The sequence below is a fragment of the Varroa destructor genome, unplaced genomic scaffold (assembly GCF_002443255.2).
Source record: "Varroa destructor unplaced genomic scaffold, Vdes_3.0 BEIS01000005.1, whole genome shotgun sequence".
NCBI classification, from domain to species: Eukaryota; Metazoa; Arthropoda; class Arachnida; order Mesostigmata; family Varroidae; genus Varroa; species Varroa destructor.
In genome coordinates, this window is record NW_019211458.1 from 28383709 (window position 1) to 28401062 (window position 17354).

General features: G+C 39.4%; 1 long non-coding RNA gene across 1 annotated transcript; it reads left to right on the plus strand.

The window, feature by feature from the left end:
* Positions 1-510: 510 nt before the first annotated feature.
* On the plus strand, positions 511-4838 carry LOC147755502 (uncharacterized). The gene is made up of 3 exons (XR_015328156.1): positions 511-1215; positions 3599-3858; positions 4249-4838. It is a non-coding gene; the product is annotated as an uncharacterized LOC147755502 (long non-coding RNA).
* Positions 4839-17354: the final 12516 nt, after the last annotated feature.

Consider the following 17354-nt stretch of genomic DNA (forward strand, 5'->3'; position numbering starts at 1 on the left):
GCAAGTTACGGATAGTCGTATCGGAAGTTTGTGACACTTACTAAAATCGCCAAGTTCGACACTGAACGAGCACCCAGCGTCCGTACCATAACTGCCGGAAGTCTACTGCTGGTCGTACTGCACTGAAAAATGCCCTACAAACATCCTTGTTTTCAGGAGTAAATTCACAAATAAACTATATTTTATTAATTGTATTTTTTCTATCAAGACACATAGCTCATTTATGTTGCACATTCTAGTTGCTGTGGTCTATTCTGCCTCTTCCGTCCCAAAAACGAGCTCTGTTCGCTCTTAGAATCAATACATGATGAATTTCAAGCTTTCTCGAAACCGCCATTACTTAAAAAATTAGAGCATCATGTTCGTAGCCGTGAGAGATCAATGGTTTATTTCAATATGTGCCCTGTTAAAATTCCATGTCATACACGGTAACACACGACGCAACATCTTGGATAGACGCAGATTCTACGTTTATTCTGTCCCATTAAAATTGATTTCGTACCGAAAGCTTTTAGGTATTATATTTAGATCTGCGTTAAGCATTAAATAGGTTGCTTTCACTGTTTCTTTGCCAGATTTGAACTCAAACTAGTTTCAGGCTAACTTTAAATGTGTTTTCAGGTATGAACTCATTTCCAAGTTACAAAGCTCTCGAAAATGCGCTTGCACATGTACGGTTTCTTTAAAGGGAAGATACGCTATATTAGAGAAATAAACGGGCCACATTACAAATGTATTTCAGCTACCTCAAAGGCCGACCAGCCTTTGTTTTCTATCCAGATCATCTGTGATCCGTTCACTTCTATGGCAGACTGCGGTAAAAGTTCAATGGACTACTTCAAATTTTTTAGTACTTTATATAACGTCCTGCGTAAAATCCACAGATCGATCGCATTGAGCTGTCTTCGTCCATGAATGAATAGATAAACACAATTAAATGCGATAATAGCAGTAATACTAACGATCATCATAAAGAAACTGCGTCTTGGTGCAAAATATAATCGACTGGACAATGAGACGCCGAGGGCGCATGCGCACAAGCAACAGATTTTGTTCACACATCTACCTCATAGGACGAGCGTTTCACAAGATTCCGTCTGCTAAAAGAGTGTCTGGTAATGACGCTGTTCCCTAGCACACCTTTAATTTAGCGTGGAAGACATGTGTTAGACAACACAGCGAACTTCTAAAACGACAGACTGTCTATCAGTCAGAGTAAGTATCTATGATACAAGCATTTTACCGGTAGCTCGGACAATGCAGGAATAAAGAGTTTTCTAACGGAGCGAGAAGCTTAGTAAATAAATAGGGAGAAAGACAAGCGCACCGTTGCAGAGATAACACTCTGAGAGTAAGCTTTGCAATCACGAAAGAGAAAAAACTAGAAAACTCTGTGAGACATCTATAACGACAAAGCGTCTATGTTTGACGAGAAATATTTTCGCCTTGGGAACTAATAATGAAAAAAAAACTACAATGAAAGATTGCGCATCTTGTGAACTGTTTTTCTGGAGCATGTTACTTATCTTAATGAAGGTTCATTAACATTTTAGGTAAGCTCAGGCTAGAATTGCTTCCTGTTGCTTCTCGGGCCTGCTTCTAATTTGTACATCGATCACCACACATTGACATGAACCCCTAAGCTGAGTAGCTAGAATGTAATTTTCTCTTTGCCAGCTTATAGACTACGGCTCTAATTCTAGCTAGAATGCGCTAAATGCTTTATTGCGTTGTTTTTAGCAATTATAAAAGAAAAACTCCATTGGTAGTCTCGCGTCGTGCCAGTTTTTTGGAGCTGCCATTCAAGATCAGTGCCTGCTTCTGTGGCTAGGCGCTTCTGTACTGTTAGTACTGCCGCTTTTACGGTATTCAGTATTGACCTAATATTTATAGAAGGCTTGACCGGTAGCGCCTAACACTGTATTTCTCTTGCTATGGTCCTATCTAATGCAATTAACGCTGTCGGCCTGAGCCATCGAAGGTTAGCGCAATTTCGAATATATTGCCGGATGAAAGACTTCAAGACTGAATAACGTTCTTTATTCTCGCGGCTGGTGTATCGTTGGTAGGAGCTGAAGTAATTGAAAGAGCGAAAACGATACGGAAGGCATTCTTCTAGTATCTTTCTTAGGTTTTGATAAAATGACGCCCTTCTTTCTTGGTGTATCTGGCCGCAAATGTTCATCTTAAAGGGATGATCTCTTAGTCTTTCGCTGGTTTACTTGATGATGGTTTGCTCGGTTCAGGAATAGCTGAACATTTTTAAGTAAGCCATTCGCTTCTCGTGAATGTACTCCTCGTTCAAGTTGAATTGCAGCAAGGTTCGGTATCGCATTATGCACGCGTTTACAATAACAGCATAGTGATTTTTAAAATTAATATATATATATATATATATATATATATATATATATATATATATATATATATATGATTTTTAAAATAATCAGGATAAATTTGCTAGAATATCTTCAGAATCTTTAGATCTATTGAAAATATGCTTGGCCTTTCTATATATATAGTTTAGAGGTTCTATGCTGCTATCATCATGTTTTTTAAAGTTATGTCCTTTTAGCTTTTTAACCGTGATTTGCGCACCCATGAATGTCTTGTGAATGCCCATTTCGAAATTATATACACTTATATATTTATGTATACGTAGACAAACAAGGTATATCAAGAATATATACATAGGTTGAATGACTATAACTGCAGGTAACTCATGTTTACATGTCAAACATGTAATTCATATTTAAGCTGGAAAATAATCTATACAAGATGTATAGCTTTTTTCCGGATATTCACAATTATAACCGTTTCGATCAACACACGTCGGACAAAATTGGGCTTTTAATTCTTAAAAAAAAATTTATTTGATGAAGTTGCGGCGTCGTTTTGAGCAATTGCAATATTTAAGCCTCTTAATGTCGTCGATTTTTTGGCATAAACTTTATCTCTTAGATATCCTCCAAGAAGCAGTCGATCGGCATCAGATCTTAGGAACGAGCAAGGCACTTTATGGGATGTCTTTATATGACCCGTCTGCTTAAAAGTTTCTCATCAAAATATGCTCACAAAACACGGTGACAGTGCGCATGTGCTTTATCAAGCTGGAAATCAATTTTTTCTTTTCTCAGAGTTTTTTTGAGTTCGTACCAAAATAGATTCACGCCATTGTAGTAGGGCTTTATACTATCAAAAAAGGAATGGTCTAATTAAATTATAGTGCATACATTTTATGCAGCCCCGTATTATATATATATATATATATATATATATATATATATATATATCGAAACACCTATGTATATTCCCTGACGCCTTTATGACACCGAATACTCTCGGATAGTAATAACACTTATCGTAGACTACAACACGATGGTGGATTTATTTGGAGTTCGGTCACGGAACGCAACCTCTACCGGCGGAAAGTCCGCCATCCTGCTCAAGTGAAGGGCGCAGTGGCCGCGCCAGAGCGACGTCCTCTTCGGCCTTTTTTCATATGACAGCTTTACGGAGGCACGCGCCCTTTTACTACGACTACTACTATCTCGCTTGTCATCGCAGGAAACAATTCGAGAGAATTCTAATTTTGCAGGTTTCCGTCGACCTCGCAGTTACCAACCGGAACTCTGCATCGGCGGACGACGACTAGCCGAAAATAAATGCGCTGTCACTCAGAGGCCAGTCGGCAAAACACTTCACTGCGTTCGTAGCAGAAAAACGCCTCAAGCGCTAGCACCGAAAAGAGAGTTCCACCATTTCTTCCCTAGATGAGTAGAACTCGACTCTTACAGCGTTTCAGCTCGCTCTGCTTCTTCATGAGTGTACCTCGAGTTTGCCTTTTGGTCCGTTCAGGTGAGCTCTTACCCCCAGAACCATTGGTTATGCTGACCGAACACTAACTGGTCTGGTTTTATCTATTTGTTCAAGTACCTTTCATATTTGATTCAGTAAGGAAAGGCGATTGTAGCAAGCTGAGAATGCAAAGGAATGACTATGTAAAACCTTTTGTTGGATTTGGCCTTTACCTCCATTAGCGAAGAATGATGTTTTTATAGGGAAGAAATGTATTGAATTTAGATTTAGAGCTCATAAAATAACAGTATGTTTTTTCTATTTGCACATCATGACGCTTTGATACAACTTTTTCTTACAGTAGAAAAAGACGATTGGCAGAATTTGCCACAATATCTCTCTAGTATGGAGGCTACTTCCGTGTGATTCAATTATTTTGTTCAACTTCAGGCTTTTTCTGAGTTGACGATGAGGAGCGGCTGAAGCAGATGCCAAGACTGACAGTAACGACGATGCTTCAATTGCCAAGATAACGGTCAAATTCAGTATTTCGATTCTGTGGCCACCATCATACCACCCAAACGCTTAGGGCGAGTCCGATTTTTGAATAACGATTGCAACATTGTTCAAGTTAGCTGGTTTAATTTTGAGGCCGGTTAAAGCTCCTTCAGGCTATTTCTCTCGTTTAATTTTGCCCTTTCATATTTAAGGAAAATATTCTATGGCTGCAAAACCCTGACCAAAATTACGCCATCATAAGGTTATACTTTTAGTAGTATGCCGCATATGGAGTGCAAGCATACATGTCTTTGAGAAAATCGAAAATAGAAACAATAGATATGGCACGCTTCGAAAGCAGAAGTATTGCTTCTTCTTAAAGTTACAAAAAATGAGCTTTGAAAAATCTTTCTCTAAGGATCTATTTACAGACCAGTTGCATAAAGCAATCCATTCGCTATACTTTTATTTGAATATATTATATGCAATTATATAAGGTTTTGTATGTAGCTTCTCTGTTTAATAAACTTAGTGCAAATATAACAGTGACGTGATATGTCTTATCTTGACGTGATATGATTTATCCAAATAGGTATTTTTTGAAAAGACTAAAATACAGGAACGCCTATTTAAAGCATATGTTTAAGTGAATTCGTCGCTTTGTTAAGCACAGAGACAGGTCCAATTAGGACACTGGCTAAGCCCTTTTAAACTAGCTATATAGAGCGCGGTATCTGTTACTTTTACGAGGTACCTTGTATATACACTAGTTGTCCATAGGAACCAGATTTTCCAGTGAATGGAAGATTACCTCAACTATTAGAAAATGAACCCAATCAATTGTAACTTGTGTGCGTAATGTAAAGTACGTCTGCAAAGTTAGATTTTTTAACGATTTTCAACTTAAATGTTCATTGCACGAAATGCTAGATATGAACCAAGGCAGCGAACCATTGTTGAATTTCAATACAAATCTGTTAATGTTTCCAGTTCAGGTTCGATAACAGATTAATCATGCGCGTCTACAGTGGGTTTAATCAAGACACAGGTACTTTTCTAGTAGTCGTCCTCGTCAGCTCCAAGATACTTTGTCGCAAATATCATAATGATAAATGGAATCGTGTTGCCAGAAGCCAGTTTTCGTTTTGCAACCATTCCCAGGTATCGACTCCGTTTATCTTTGCCTAACTATTTACTTAACTTTACCAGGAAGTTAGTGCCTCCTGATAAACTTAATGACTTGTCCCTAATTTATGCTCATGGGACATAGCAGCTTAAGGCGTAGTCGCTCCGCTAGAAGGACGATGTCGGATGTGAGCATATGCGCAGAATTGGACTTCAATGTTGAAACGTTTTACTTCAGATTGTGATCGGATATTATTGTCATGTAGAAAACAATTGAACGTAGACGATTTACTTCGCTTATTCAAGCTTGCACTTCATCATTGTAGCTACAGAAGGCTTCTGTTAGTTGGACTTCAACGAAGAGAATCAGGCTTCGAATCGCAAATAGTACCTACACACCGAAAGATGCCCCCTTGCCGTTATAGACAACGTACGATAGAGAAACGATTTATGATAAACACTGGGTTTATTAACAATATAGAATCTGTCATACTCGGACCCCAAATCAACATACATGGGATAATAGCAGCTTGAACCCTGCATGCCTGAACCTGTCTTGAACTCAAATGATACAATCAGACTATGACAGAAAAATATATTTATTCCTGATAGAATTTATCGATTAAGGTTTTAAAAACTTTTTTTATAGAACAATTTAAAATTGTTCTATAAAAAAAAAAACAGAAAAAATTCGTATAAATTTAAGGTCGCTCTTACTCGAAACCCTCAGCGCGTTTTCCTATAGTAAATCGACACCAGAAGTTGCCCTTCCTCCGCAGACTGTGCCTAGCTCAAAGTTCAATACTATAAAACATAATCGCAACAAAAATTCCATCAGGACTAGCGTAAATGGCCGCTGAATCATTCTAATGTCCTTTAGATTCATGTTGAAGATAAATGCGGCTCTTCACCTCACTGCTACTGAAAGGTGACAGCATCAACTAAACACTTGCTTCAAATTTTCCTAACAAAGAGAGAAAAAATATAGCTGGAATGGGCAGCAAAAGAGGACATAGTAGCAACATAACAAAATCATACAAATCTCTAAAATATACCAAACAACATGTTGCCTATAAGACAAAGCAGACACCAATTAGAATGGCAAAATCAAATATATTCTTTCAATGCCACATCGTTTTACACGAATAGTTTCGCTAAAGATTCCGTTTATGATACTGCGCAACAAAAGGTCGTCGTCAACCCTCAACATTTAAACAGAGCCAAAGATCAGATCTCTATCAAGCAGATACAGCCTCTTAGTTTTCTATTCGCTTTCATTAGTAATATGTTTTTCGCTTCCTATGAGTAGAAAAAAAGGCTACTTTCCTGAAGTCCATTCTGCAAGTACTTGGAAGTTGACAAAGTCTTGTCAATCAGAGTATACAGAACATCATCTATGGTAATTTCATAATGTTTGTTAACATCGAATCAACGATATTGATTTTTCACCGTATTTGTTAACTAAATAAACTTGATTCATCAATAATATATATATATAATACAAATGATGTACTTGTAAATATTCGAATGTACTATCATGTTACGTGTTAGATATCGTGCCTTTAAATTTCGACATATGTGTTAACTTCCATAGTTAATACGTCATATTAAATTAATTTAGTGCAATATTATGTTTTTTCTTTAGTTCGATGTTCTTTTTCAAACGCACAGAAGATTGTAGAAATCGCTGAACAGCTTTCCAAGTCCTTGGCTCCTTTTTGACCGATCTCGATTGTTGAATAGGCACAACTTACAGAGTATTCCACAAGCCATTTTAACGATTTCGCTTACCCATAGCCCGAAGGTTTTCTCTGGCCTCGGATACCGAACAGACTTCGAAAGGCTCGAAGCGCCGGAAACAGACACGAAGATCTCAGTGTTCCGCTAGCAATATTTCTCGTCGTCAACTCGATCAACATTACTACCATCAACTTTAGGCCGGAGGATTTGCTAAGGCGTCGTTAATAACACGAACAACTCAAAAGTTGATAGGTACAAAGAGCAAGATATTTTTGTATAGCTCAAAAACATAGAAAGAATGGTGGTCTAGAAAAGATCGACAAATCGAAAGGTATTGAAGGAGTGTTTCTTATACGAATGTTGATATCAACAGTGTTGAACACAAAAAAGCATGTTGCCGAGTCGCTGAGGTCAACAGAACCCAAATTTGGTTGCCTAACCAAATTACCTAACCTAACCAAAACAACAATTTAAAGACATTGAATACAGTTTTACGGCCAGAGGATCTACTTGAACATACATTTAGTGCAACTGAAAAAATGTTTAAGGAAACTTTGATTCATTCATTTGAAGCTGAAGGGACGATGCACTTTTTTCTTGAAACCATTGTCCCTTTGAGACATGGAGCTCACTCTGAGGGTCAGCATTATTACTGATTTACTGTGTAACACTCGTAATCATGCATCAGTGGATATAGAACGAAGCTTTACACTATCAGGACAATACGGATTATATTTAAAAAACGAATGATCATGGTTCGGAGTAGACAAAGACATCAAGGTGGATGATCCTGGTCTCACCTTACTGATAAAAATAATTCCTAAATAAGAATTTAACACCAACCACGTCTTTAATATTCAAAGCAATTCAGATTCGCCTGCCTCACTTGCTACCTGCCATAATTATCCAACGACCCAAGCGTCAATTAGATATGATAAAATTTAACAGACCCTAAAACTCGAGTATGATTCACAGGGAACTAGTTTGTAGTAACCACTCACACGGATCACGCCATTTGGCGTACGGCTCAAACGATGCCATAAATAAATGGCGCCGATTAAATGTCTTTTTATTTGACATTTTAGCTTTTGTATTCCGTCCGTAGCTTATTTTCCTGCCTGTCAACAAAATTCCTTGTGGTCGCGTTTCGTTGTCGACACAAATAGCGTTTTATGTAGCGCTTATGTATAAGCGAGCTAGCCGTTTTAAGCTTCATTTAAATCTAAAACGAACCAGACTAAAAACGGGTTAGATTAGGGTTTTAAACCAACCTTGCAGCTAATTAGCTCAGGATGAGGATGCACTATAGTATCCAAGCAGGGCTTCCCACTTTCAGACTTCAAGTTTGTCACTGTATACATACTTTATCTCATTTGCCGGAAGTGTGGTAAATATGCAATGATAAAAGAGGCTGTAATTGCTAAACTAAATTTACGAGACACGGATTTATTTAACTGTCACCTCTGTTATGTTATTAATTGTAAACTTTTTGCTGTACTCCCTTCGCTTCTTCATTGCCAGCTAAATGTTTTTGACGCACAGGTATCTTGCCCATTTGCGCAAACCAATACTGAACTCATCTAGATGTTACAGAAGTATACAATTTTCACTCTGACGAGACAACCGTCGCCTTCATCCCGAGAGCTATTGGGCAAATTGAAGAATTTGCCCGGTTAAAGCCGATATATAGATAACTAATACTTGAAATGTCTTATCAAATGCAATTTTCTTAAATTTCTATTATACACTGCATTATGCAAGCAGTACTATGCCAGTTTTTAAAACAGGTAGTTTTTCATTCCTGTGGAATCCACCTAAATACTGTGAAGCCAGACATGGTACTAGCCTTCACCTCCGTCCTACCAGATTTTGCGAGCCGTATTTCACGATTGATATAGGCACATACCTCTTCATACAATTTCCCAGCGGAACGCCGCTTCAAAGGCGGCAACGAATCTTCCAGCATCTTTGTCATGTCTAAGCTGTAAATTCACGGAGTTGCATATTTCCTCTATCATACGGATTCTACAAATAGAATAAGAAAATACATTTCTAAAGGTAGTAGGGATGCAAAAAATAGGTTAGGCTGTAGGGCCTATCCTACAAGACTAATTAGCTGGGACACGCAATCCAACAACCTATATAGGGATGCAACAGTGTTACTGCAGTATGATATGATTATCAATGGGAAATCTGTGACTGCTTCATATTCAAGGAGACCACTGCATAAAGTAGCTATAATGGCTAATCGGCGAACAATTTGGAATAGCATGTTAGAGTACTGAAGTGTAACCACGAAGCGATCGACTTGATCATCAATGCGACCCAATCGCACTGTATGAATAGAAAAAAACCCGTGCAAGTGTGTGTTTTTTATTATCACCACATATCCTGATGATAGTTGTTACAGCTGGGCAAATCTATACTAATCCAACTGCTCATGGGTCTCCTAAATTTGCTCCCTGCAGGGATATCATGCAACGAAAAAATTGCCTAATTGGCACGACTTATTTCCTCAATATCCGGTGGGGCAACTATGACAAAGGTTGGAGTGTTTTTGCTGTTCGAGAGACACCTCGTGTTTTTTTCTCCATATCGTCGATGTTCTACTTGTTCACCGGCTGGCCATATACTAGCGCGAGTGTGGGTCGCGCAGCGCATCGTCATACAGACGATTCCTGCACGATTCTTATCGGCCAGAGAAATGTAAACGGTAAGCGGTAATCATCAATCGTTGCACAGTGTATGGCCGTATGATGTGGGACTCACTTTTAGCTCGAGCGGCATCCCACGTGAGCTGGAAATTAGGAAATGCTACTGCTTGTGGCAAGCGCTACTGCATCGACGACTATGTGTTAGTCAAGCGGCTATTTACCGTACACTACGCTGTTTATCCTGAATCGAATTTTTTTGTACGATCCGTTGTAGCAAAAAGCAGGAACCGGACTTGTTCTTGATACTGGCTATCTTAAAGTATGCCCGCGGTGTAGCCGCCAATGCCGCAGCCGGTTAAGAAAACCAATAATGTCCACTCATGGGGCCAAGCCTGCGGGGCCTGTCGTACATAGGGATTTGGTCATGCGTAGAGACACGCCGAACGATGGGGCATTCGAAGGAAACAAAACAGAAATCTTGTTACCACCACGTCCGCCATGAAGGCAACAGCAAGATGTATTGAGGTCATTGACGGGGTGGTCAGCAGCCTACAAAAAGGCCGAAAGCCAACATTGACGCTGAGAAGAGACAAGAAGAGATGCTTCCAATGGCAAAGTGTAGAGGGTAAATTCGCAAGAGTGGGGTAAGAAGAACAGATCCGCGCTGGGATTGCAACGGAAGCAAAAGGAGGAAAGGCTAAAAAGCAGCAGGATAAAAACATACGACCACTACGCATGGCAGGCAATCGACCAAAATCGGTTCGGCGCCTCACGTCGTAGTGTCATGGTATCAACGATAAGACTGATGAACGGATGGGCATTCGAGTTTGCATACACAAACCGCTCTGTCGATAACAGTACCCGTGTTTCTTACCACGTCGTGCAACCCGAATGCTCGCTGCGATCGAAGCCGACTAGCTATACCGAGAAAAATACGAGGGAAGCAGAAATTATACTAGAATAATCTAGAATTACAATGCTCCAAACAATGTTAGTCGTATGACTTTTTTTAGCTACTGAATTGTGCGTCAGTGGGCCCCTCGTTCAGTGAACGCGGTAAGGTACGTCAATACGAGGATGGTGTTTTTCATCTGTAACTCTTTAAAAGGGACTCGAATGTACGTACAGTTTCAAAAAAAGGGGAAAAACATGTTTTGAGTAGAGTGTTTACCTAACAGAAGTTAACGAAAAGAAGAAAACGAAAGACCTCAGAAAGATCAAATCGACATCGCAAACATCTAGCGTTCCGGTAACTATCCTAAATGACAAACTATCTGCCAACTGCGTAAGATACTTTTAGAAGTCATCACCTCAGGTTTGGAAGTGACTACAGCGGTATTATTCGTCCATTAGGGATCTCTGTAATCTCAATGCAACCAAGCAAGGCCAAATTGGAGATGATTAACCAAAGTGACAGCTTACCTACGTCCGTCATGTGTGCTTCTGGTCGACCTCGTCAACGATGCTTGCTGAGACGCGACTAAGAATGCTGTCGGATAACGCTCGCTGTTGACGTAAATGCCGGAATTAGCCGAAAATCCACGAAAGCAAACCCACGCAGGCGGCAATGGTGCTTAGAGTAGCGAGTTAGTTCATTATCCTGGATCACTTTTCTCCCTCAGACTAAAACGCATAGGCCAATCTCGAGAAACCTCAAGCTGTTCACCTCTCCCGTGCTGCATTTCTGTGGGGTAATGTCGATATGCACACACCGTACGGGGTTTTACGGATTTTTTTCCCACAGCAGCAAACACGAAACGAAAAAATAGCCCCTGTGGAAACTGTGTCATGTTACGAACAGATTACGTATAACTCTTAAATTACAGTGATTAGCATTTTATTATTATTAATACCAGTAATCAAAATAGGCCCAAGAAACCGTACTTCTTAATCAAGTTACAGACGACTCTAGATAAAATATTTTGTGCCAGCCATATCAATTGGCAAAACAAGCCGGAGAATTACATAAGCCTCTATAAACATGTACCAAACCTAGCTTGGGAAAACCATTTGTAAGCTGATGACACATCAACACTTCGTGTAGCCACACCTCGACAATAGAAGTCTAACAATATAAACACTATCGCGCCTAACTTCGCACATATAAGGCACCATATGTCAATGGCAGAGCTTATTATATAGCATTCAAAATTCAGAACTCATGATCTAATCACTGAGCGACAAAAGAGCTAAGAACATATACTTCGGCCAACTGATCCAGTGGCTAACATTGCCTCTCATTGGATTTTAGCATTTTTAAAAAAAGAGCCGAATAGGCATGGGGTGATGCATAACGAAAGAATCGACGGGACCAACTTCAACCGTACGGGTCGAGCGCCTGCACTCAGCCCATACTACCGCGATAATGTCCAGCCGCGTACAAACATTGGATTATATAAACCCGTGTAAGACAAACCATTGAGGACAACACGCATTCGTTGAAAATCGCTCTAGACCTCGGCGTTTACAATTTGCTTGAAAATACAACAACGATTTTCATTGATGCTATTTTCTACACATCGAATTATACCTAGGAAGTATTTCGAACTATGACAGGTGTTTGAGAATACTACGCAGTCTACACTGAAATCATTCGGATTGTAGCCGGTCATCGAGGCTGGCAACCATCTGTTTTGCCGTTCTTCTCAGATAAAGCTGGCTAAAAATGGTGCACGACAATCATATATAGGCAGTATAGATTCGTATTAATCTTATATTCATCATTCAAGACTGTCGTGCCAAGTTGGTTCACTTATAATGTATGATCATACATTTCCGAACCTATCAAAGCAATCAACATGGTTCTAAGGATAAGAAATACAGAAATAGAAAAAAAAATCGAAGCCATTTATTATGCTTCGTAACACATTCTAAACGCGATACCGTTCATACGAATGCGCTGTACGTTACGACGTAGAATTTTTCGTGGCTTTTAGCGAAAAACTTTCCACTGTATATTCTTCAAGTGTAGGTAACTTCGCTTGCTGCTTAAGCGACAAAACGCTTATAACCGAGCGCATTAATAGCGTAACAACTTGTTAACTTTTGGGGGTAACCGCATATTGTAGTCTACGATTGATACAACGTTTTTTATTTAAAGCTAAACCTAAAAATCTGTTTCAAAGTGTTTATATTCAACTGATAGTACTTAGTGTTAGGATCCGGCTATTGATCAGTACAAATACATGCTTTCTATAATGTTTCTTTATCTAACCACACTCGTCACAGCCCTTAGACTTGTTAGCCAGAAAAAAAGTTCCTGTTATCGACTGCGTAAGTTATTCGTGTTTTTCGTGCGTTAGTATTCTACTCGAGCAAAGCGTGTCTACATAAATGAGACGAGAAAAAACTACAGACGACTCTGGCAGCGTAGCAGGAAAAATGTTCAGTATTGATATCGATGTTGCAAGAACCTCAGTATAAATATATACATACATCTATGTAGAAAACGTTTATTTTATCCGAGATCTAAGGTGTAAGCACAAATTCATCGTCATGGCTTGCCAGAGGAAGTATGGAGAAGCTAGATTTTCATCCGAAGGCGTTCGAAACTGCTTACACACTTGCGGTGTTTGTGTCATGTTGGGAACATTCAGCACGTATACCTTTTCAAGAGCGTTTAATAACTGAGTTGCTCAAAAATTAAATTTGATTACAGTTCCGTAAAATGATATCTCCATAAAACCATGTGTGATGATGAAATCAGTAGTCAACTTTAGATACTAGTCCACCTTTCGTAAACACGTATGATTGTTTATCGGTTATAGCTTCACAACAAACCTTGAAAACTTAAATGGTAACAAACTCACTATTACCTTATTCATGTTATTTATACTGGCCTTTGACCCAGTCTACAATTCTACGGTCGATGCAAAAACGCAGAACCGGTTGCATGCCGTTGAAACGCTGGGTCGACGTGATTCCTTCTGAAAGATCGATGATTACCGATCTCACCTCTGAGCGAATTTTTTTCAAAGGGTATTTTTAAATTACATCGATTAGGACCTTTACGGCGAGGAATTCTTTCGGCGAGAGGTAAATACAATTTAAAAATTGGCATATATATATATATATATATCTATATTACAAGAGATTGAAGTTAAAGTTGGGCTCTGTCCGTCGAAACCGTAGCCGTGCGTCAGTTTTCGTCACAGGTCCCCGAGCGAAAATTGCATCTCTCTCCAATCAGCATATTCTTGTTAGATTCATCTAGAGTATGTCGGAAACTAGGTACAGCAAAGTTCCTAGGTCGGATTGACTTGGCTTCTTCGAAGGGGAGCGTGATTGGCCTCATCCCTTCAGGCACACATGAAGGAGTCTGGGATAACGAAGGAAAGGAGAGAAACGAAGCCTGGGTGAAACAAAATTGAAGAGAGTTCATATTCACGTATATAGCTAGCTAGCGAAAGGGAACTGTGGTGCGCACGGAGGCCGCTGCACACGAAGAGAATCTTTCCTGCGGCAAAAACATCAAAATCTGTCAGGTCAATAAGTAATAAATACGTGTGAAGTGCAACTACGCTGTTACTTCTCACATTAATACGCTCTGAACATGAAGGGGTACGAAGGAAAATGTTACGTCTTCCTTGTTCGGATGTTATTAAGTGCTGGAACCTCTTTCAGGGTGGTAGGCAGCCCAGCAACGGGCAGTGATGGCATATACCGATACCTGCTGTCTTGAATAAGCTAATGAATTAAACACGTACTTGCTGTTCAGTTAAAGCATTTTTGGTTAACGTTACAGTTCGCTATGGAAGATGTCACCCAACGGTGTCACGAGAGTGTCTAGCTCAAAAGAAAATGGGGGCGTGAAATTGGGTTCATGTAAGATCCACCGGTTAACTTTTAGGTAATACTACTAATCAAATCTACGGTGATCTCTGTAAACAGCATTGATGCTGTTTTATCGTTGATATGTTTATCGTTCAGGTTCCTAGATACTTTTCGGCCAAAGCTAATACACTAGTCTACGAACCGAGCAATCAAAAAAGGATGTTAACCCGCTTGCAAGTAGTTGGCTAGTATACTTTGATGATTTTACTAGCTGAAAAAGATAGCAGCTAAACAAAAAATCCGCACGAAGATAGCCGGGAAAAAAGTAGTCATTAACACACGAAAAATATAGTTCAACATAGCTTTGTCGAAAGTGTTCGGTAGATTGGTTAAAGTCAGTTGTTATAACGTATTGACAATCAATTTCAATTAAAGCAAATAACATTATTTCATTAGGTGATATGCTGAATTGATGCGGGACACATAAGTGTTTGACAGTAGCAGTGGACCTAAAACTCGAGCTATTCATTTTAATAGCGAAATCATTGTCAAACACAGAGCGAGGCCAAGAACTCTTATCTTCTACAACAGGTCCAAACGTTCCTATCTTTCTGTTATCTAAAGACAAAAGCGAACAATGATAAGTACATGCATTGTCCAAAGCGAATCCATGTCGAACCGGTTAAACTTATTTTGCAACCATACCCCCCACGGCCTACATTATACGATACATTATTCAAGGAAGAGAGGCAGGGAGGCTTATATAAAGAATAGGGAAACATACGTCGACCGAATGCCACCTCGATCTGTCTGTCCATCGCGATAAAGCTTCCGTTTCTCGATGTCCGAACGTCATCGTGCGCGAACGGATCGAGGACAAAAAGACCAAAAAAGGCCTAAGTGAATCAGAAAATACGAAGCGTTTTTTTTACATATGTAGGAGCAGATAGTGTTCAAATCCGTTCAAATTGAAATCGATGTACCAATTTATCGAATTAATCGCCTCGTTGAGTCGGATGCCGCATAGTTGAAATGGATATTAGAATCGAGGGATAAGTGTTGAGCTTCCTAGATTTTTGATGTATCCGGATAATCCAATCCGTTGAGGGAAAGTCTGCATAACACAGAAGATAGCTGAGAGGTTTCAGTTTCCGATCCATGTGATCTAATGGAACGGCTGTAGACTCATATTTTTACAGGCAAATTAATTACGATTTTAATGAATATGGGGAATCCAGTTGTTTCGCTTGCCCTGTCTATGTTCAGACGGTCTTTTGACAAAAACCTAAAAAAGTAGTCCTTGTCAGTTTGTGAACCGTACCTGTCTGATGCTACCCATTATCAGAGGCTAAAACTAGATGAGGCTTGGTGCCCCATAGACGTCTCATACGTTTACTAGATACCCAGTTAACACAGATCCAGTATAGGCTAATTTGAAAAAAAAAAACCTTAGATATATAATGTCAATCGAATAATAACGTAAACACAAACAACCCTAGATAAAGTTCGTCGCGATAGAGTCATAGTCGTTTCAATTCAAACACGAACAACCCGTAAGGCCACCCGACAGAATGGTGGACAGCGATACAACTAATGAACTTACAAACTCATTAGCCGTTCAAGCCATATTAGAGCCAATTCCAAAAGAAGTTCCAAGGATACGGGGGAAGTACGAGCTCTAATTGCTCAGAGCCCTACCGGGCAATACCTTATCAATATCGAAGTCGGATCTGCATAATGCATTAACCAGAAGCCTACTGAAAAGCCGTACCCCTCCCTAAACAAATAAATTCCCTAGGTTTTCCAACGGAACAGGGAAAAGGTATTAAAACAGTCTCTTATTACTGCTTTGATCGCTGAATACGGCCTCTGCTAGTGACGTTCGATTGCAACTTCTTGCTGGTCAGGTAATCCTGGGATGTAATAATAACGTTTCTCCAAGCAGAGTTGTCAGAATACTATGTTTTCAACACATCGACCATTCGTAGGGGGCGAATGTATTATCGAATTACCCTATCGTTATTTGCATTGAGCAAGTAGCAGCGTCTACGGCGGAACCAATCTAATTACTTGCGATAAAAAGGTGTGGTAAAAGAGTTTACGGAGTGTGAGCAAATTGCATTCTGTGATAAAAGACAATTGTGTGACTAAGCATCCAGGTGACTATTTGATTACCAAACAGAATTGTTGCATCTGATGCTCAGTAGAATCCAGGGGGTAACAATAGAAAGTCTGCCTGATCTGAAAAACAGCAGTTCAGTATGTTCTCAACATAGACAGTCATTTAGCCGACAATAAATTCTACGTGTACGCTCAAACAGTACATTTTTTTTTTAAATGCAAATAAACTAAGACCTGAACGTGACATATACCCTCACGTTTGACTTTTAGCGGTCTGACGCATCAGTAGTTAGAGGTAAGAAGTACTTAGCAGTAACACATGTACACAGGCCATCCATCAAACGTAGATCCGCGAAACAGTAACGCTGTGATGTTTTTAAACTCGATCATTCTTTACGTTCGGTTGGTGTGCATTTTAAAAAACGTTTTCAACAAATTAATAGGTAAGCGTCGTGTGTACGTATAAAGCCTGACAGATATACTTTGCTCTATTAGCATTTATTAACTCGTTTTTTTTTAATGGAAATGAAAAGGAAATGTACGCAAGCTAATCCAACGATCCTTCTACTTTAGGTGCCTCACTGTTTTTTTTTAGAAGTTTGGCACCAAAAATAAATGTCTGAACGGAATATATAACATATATAA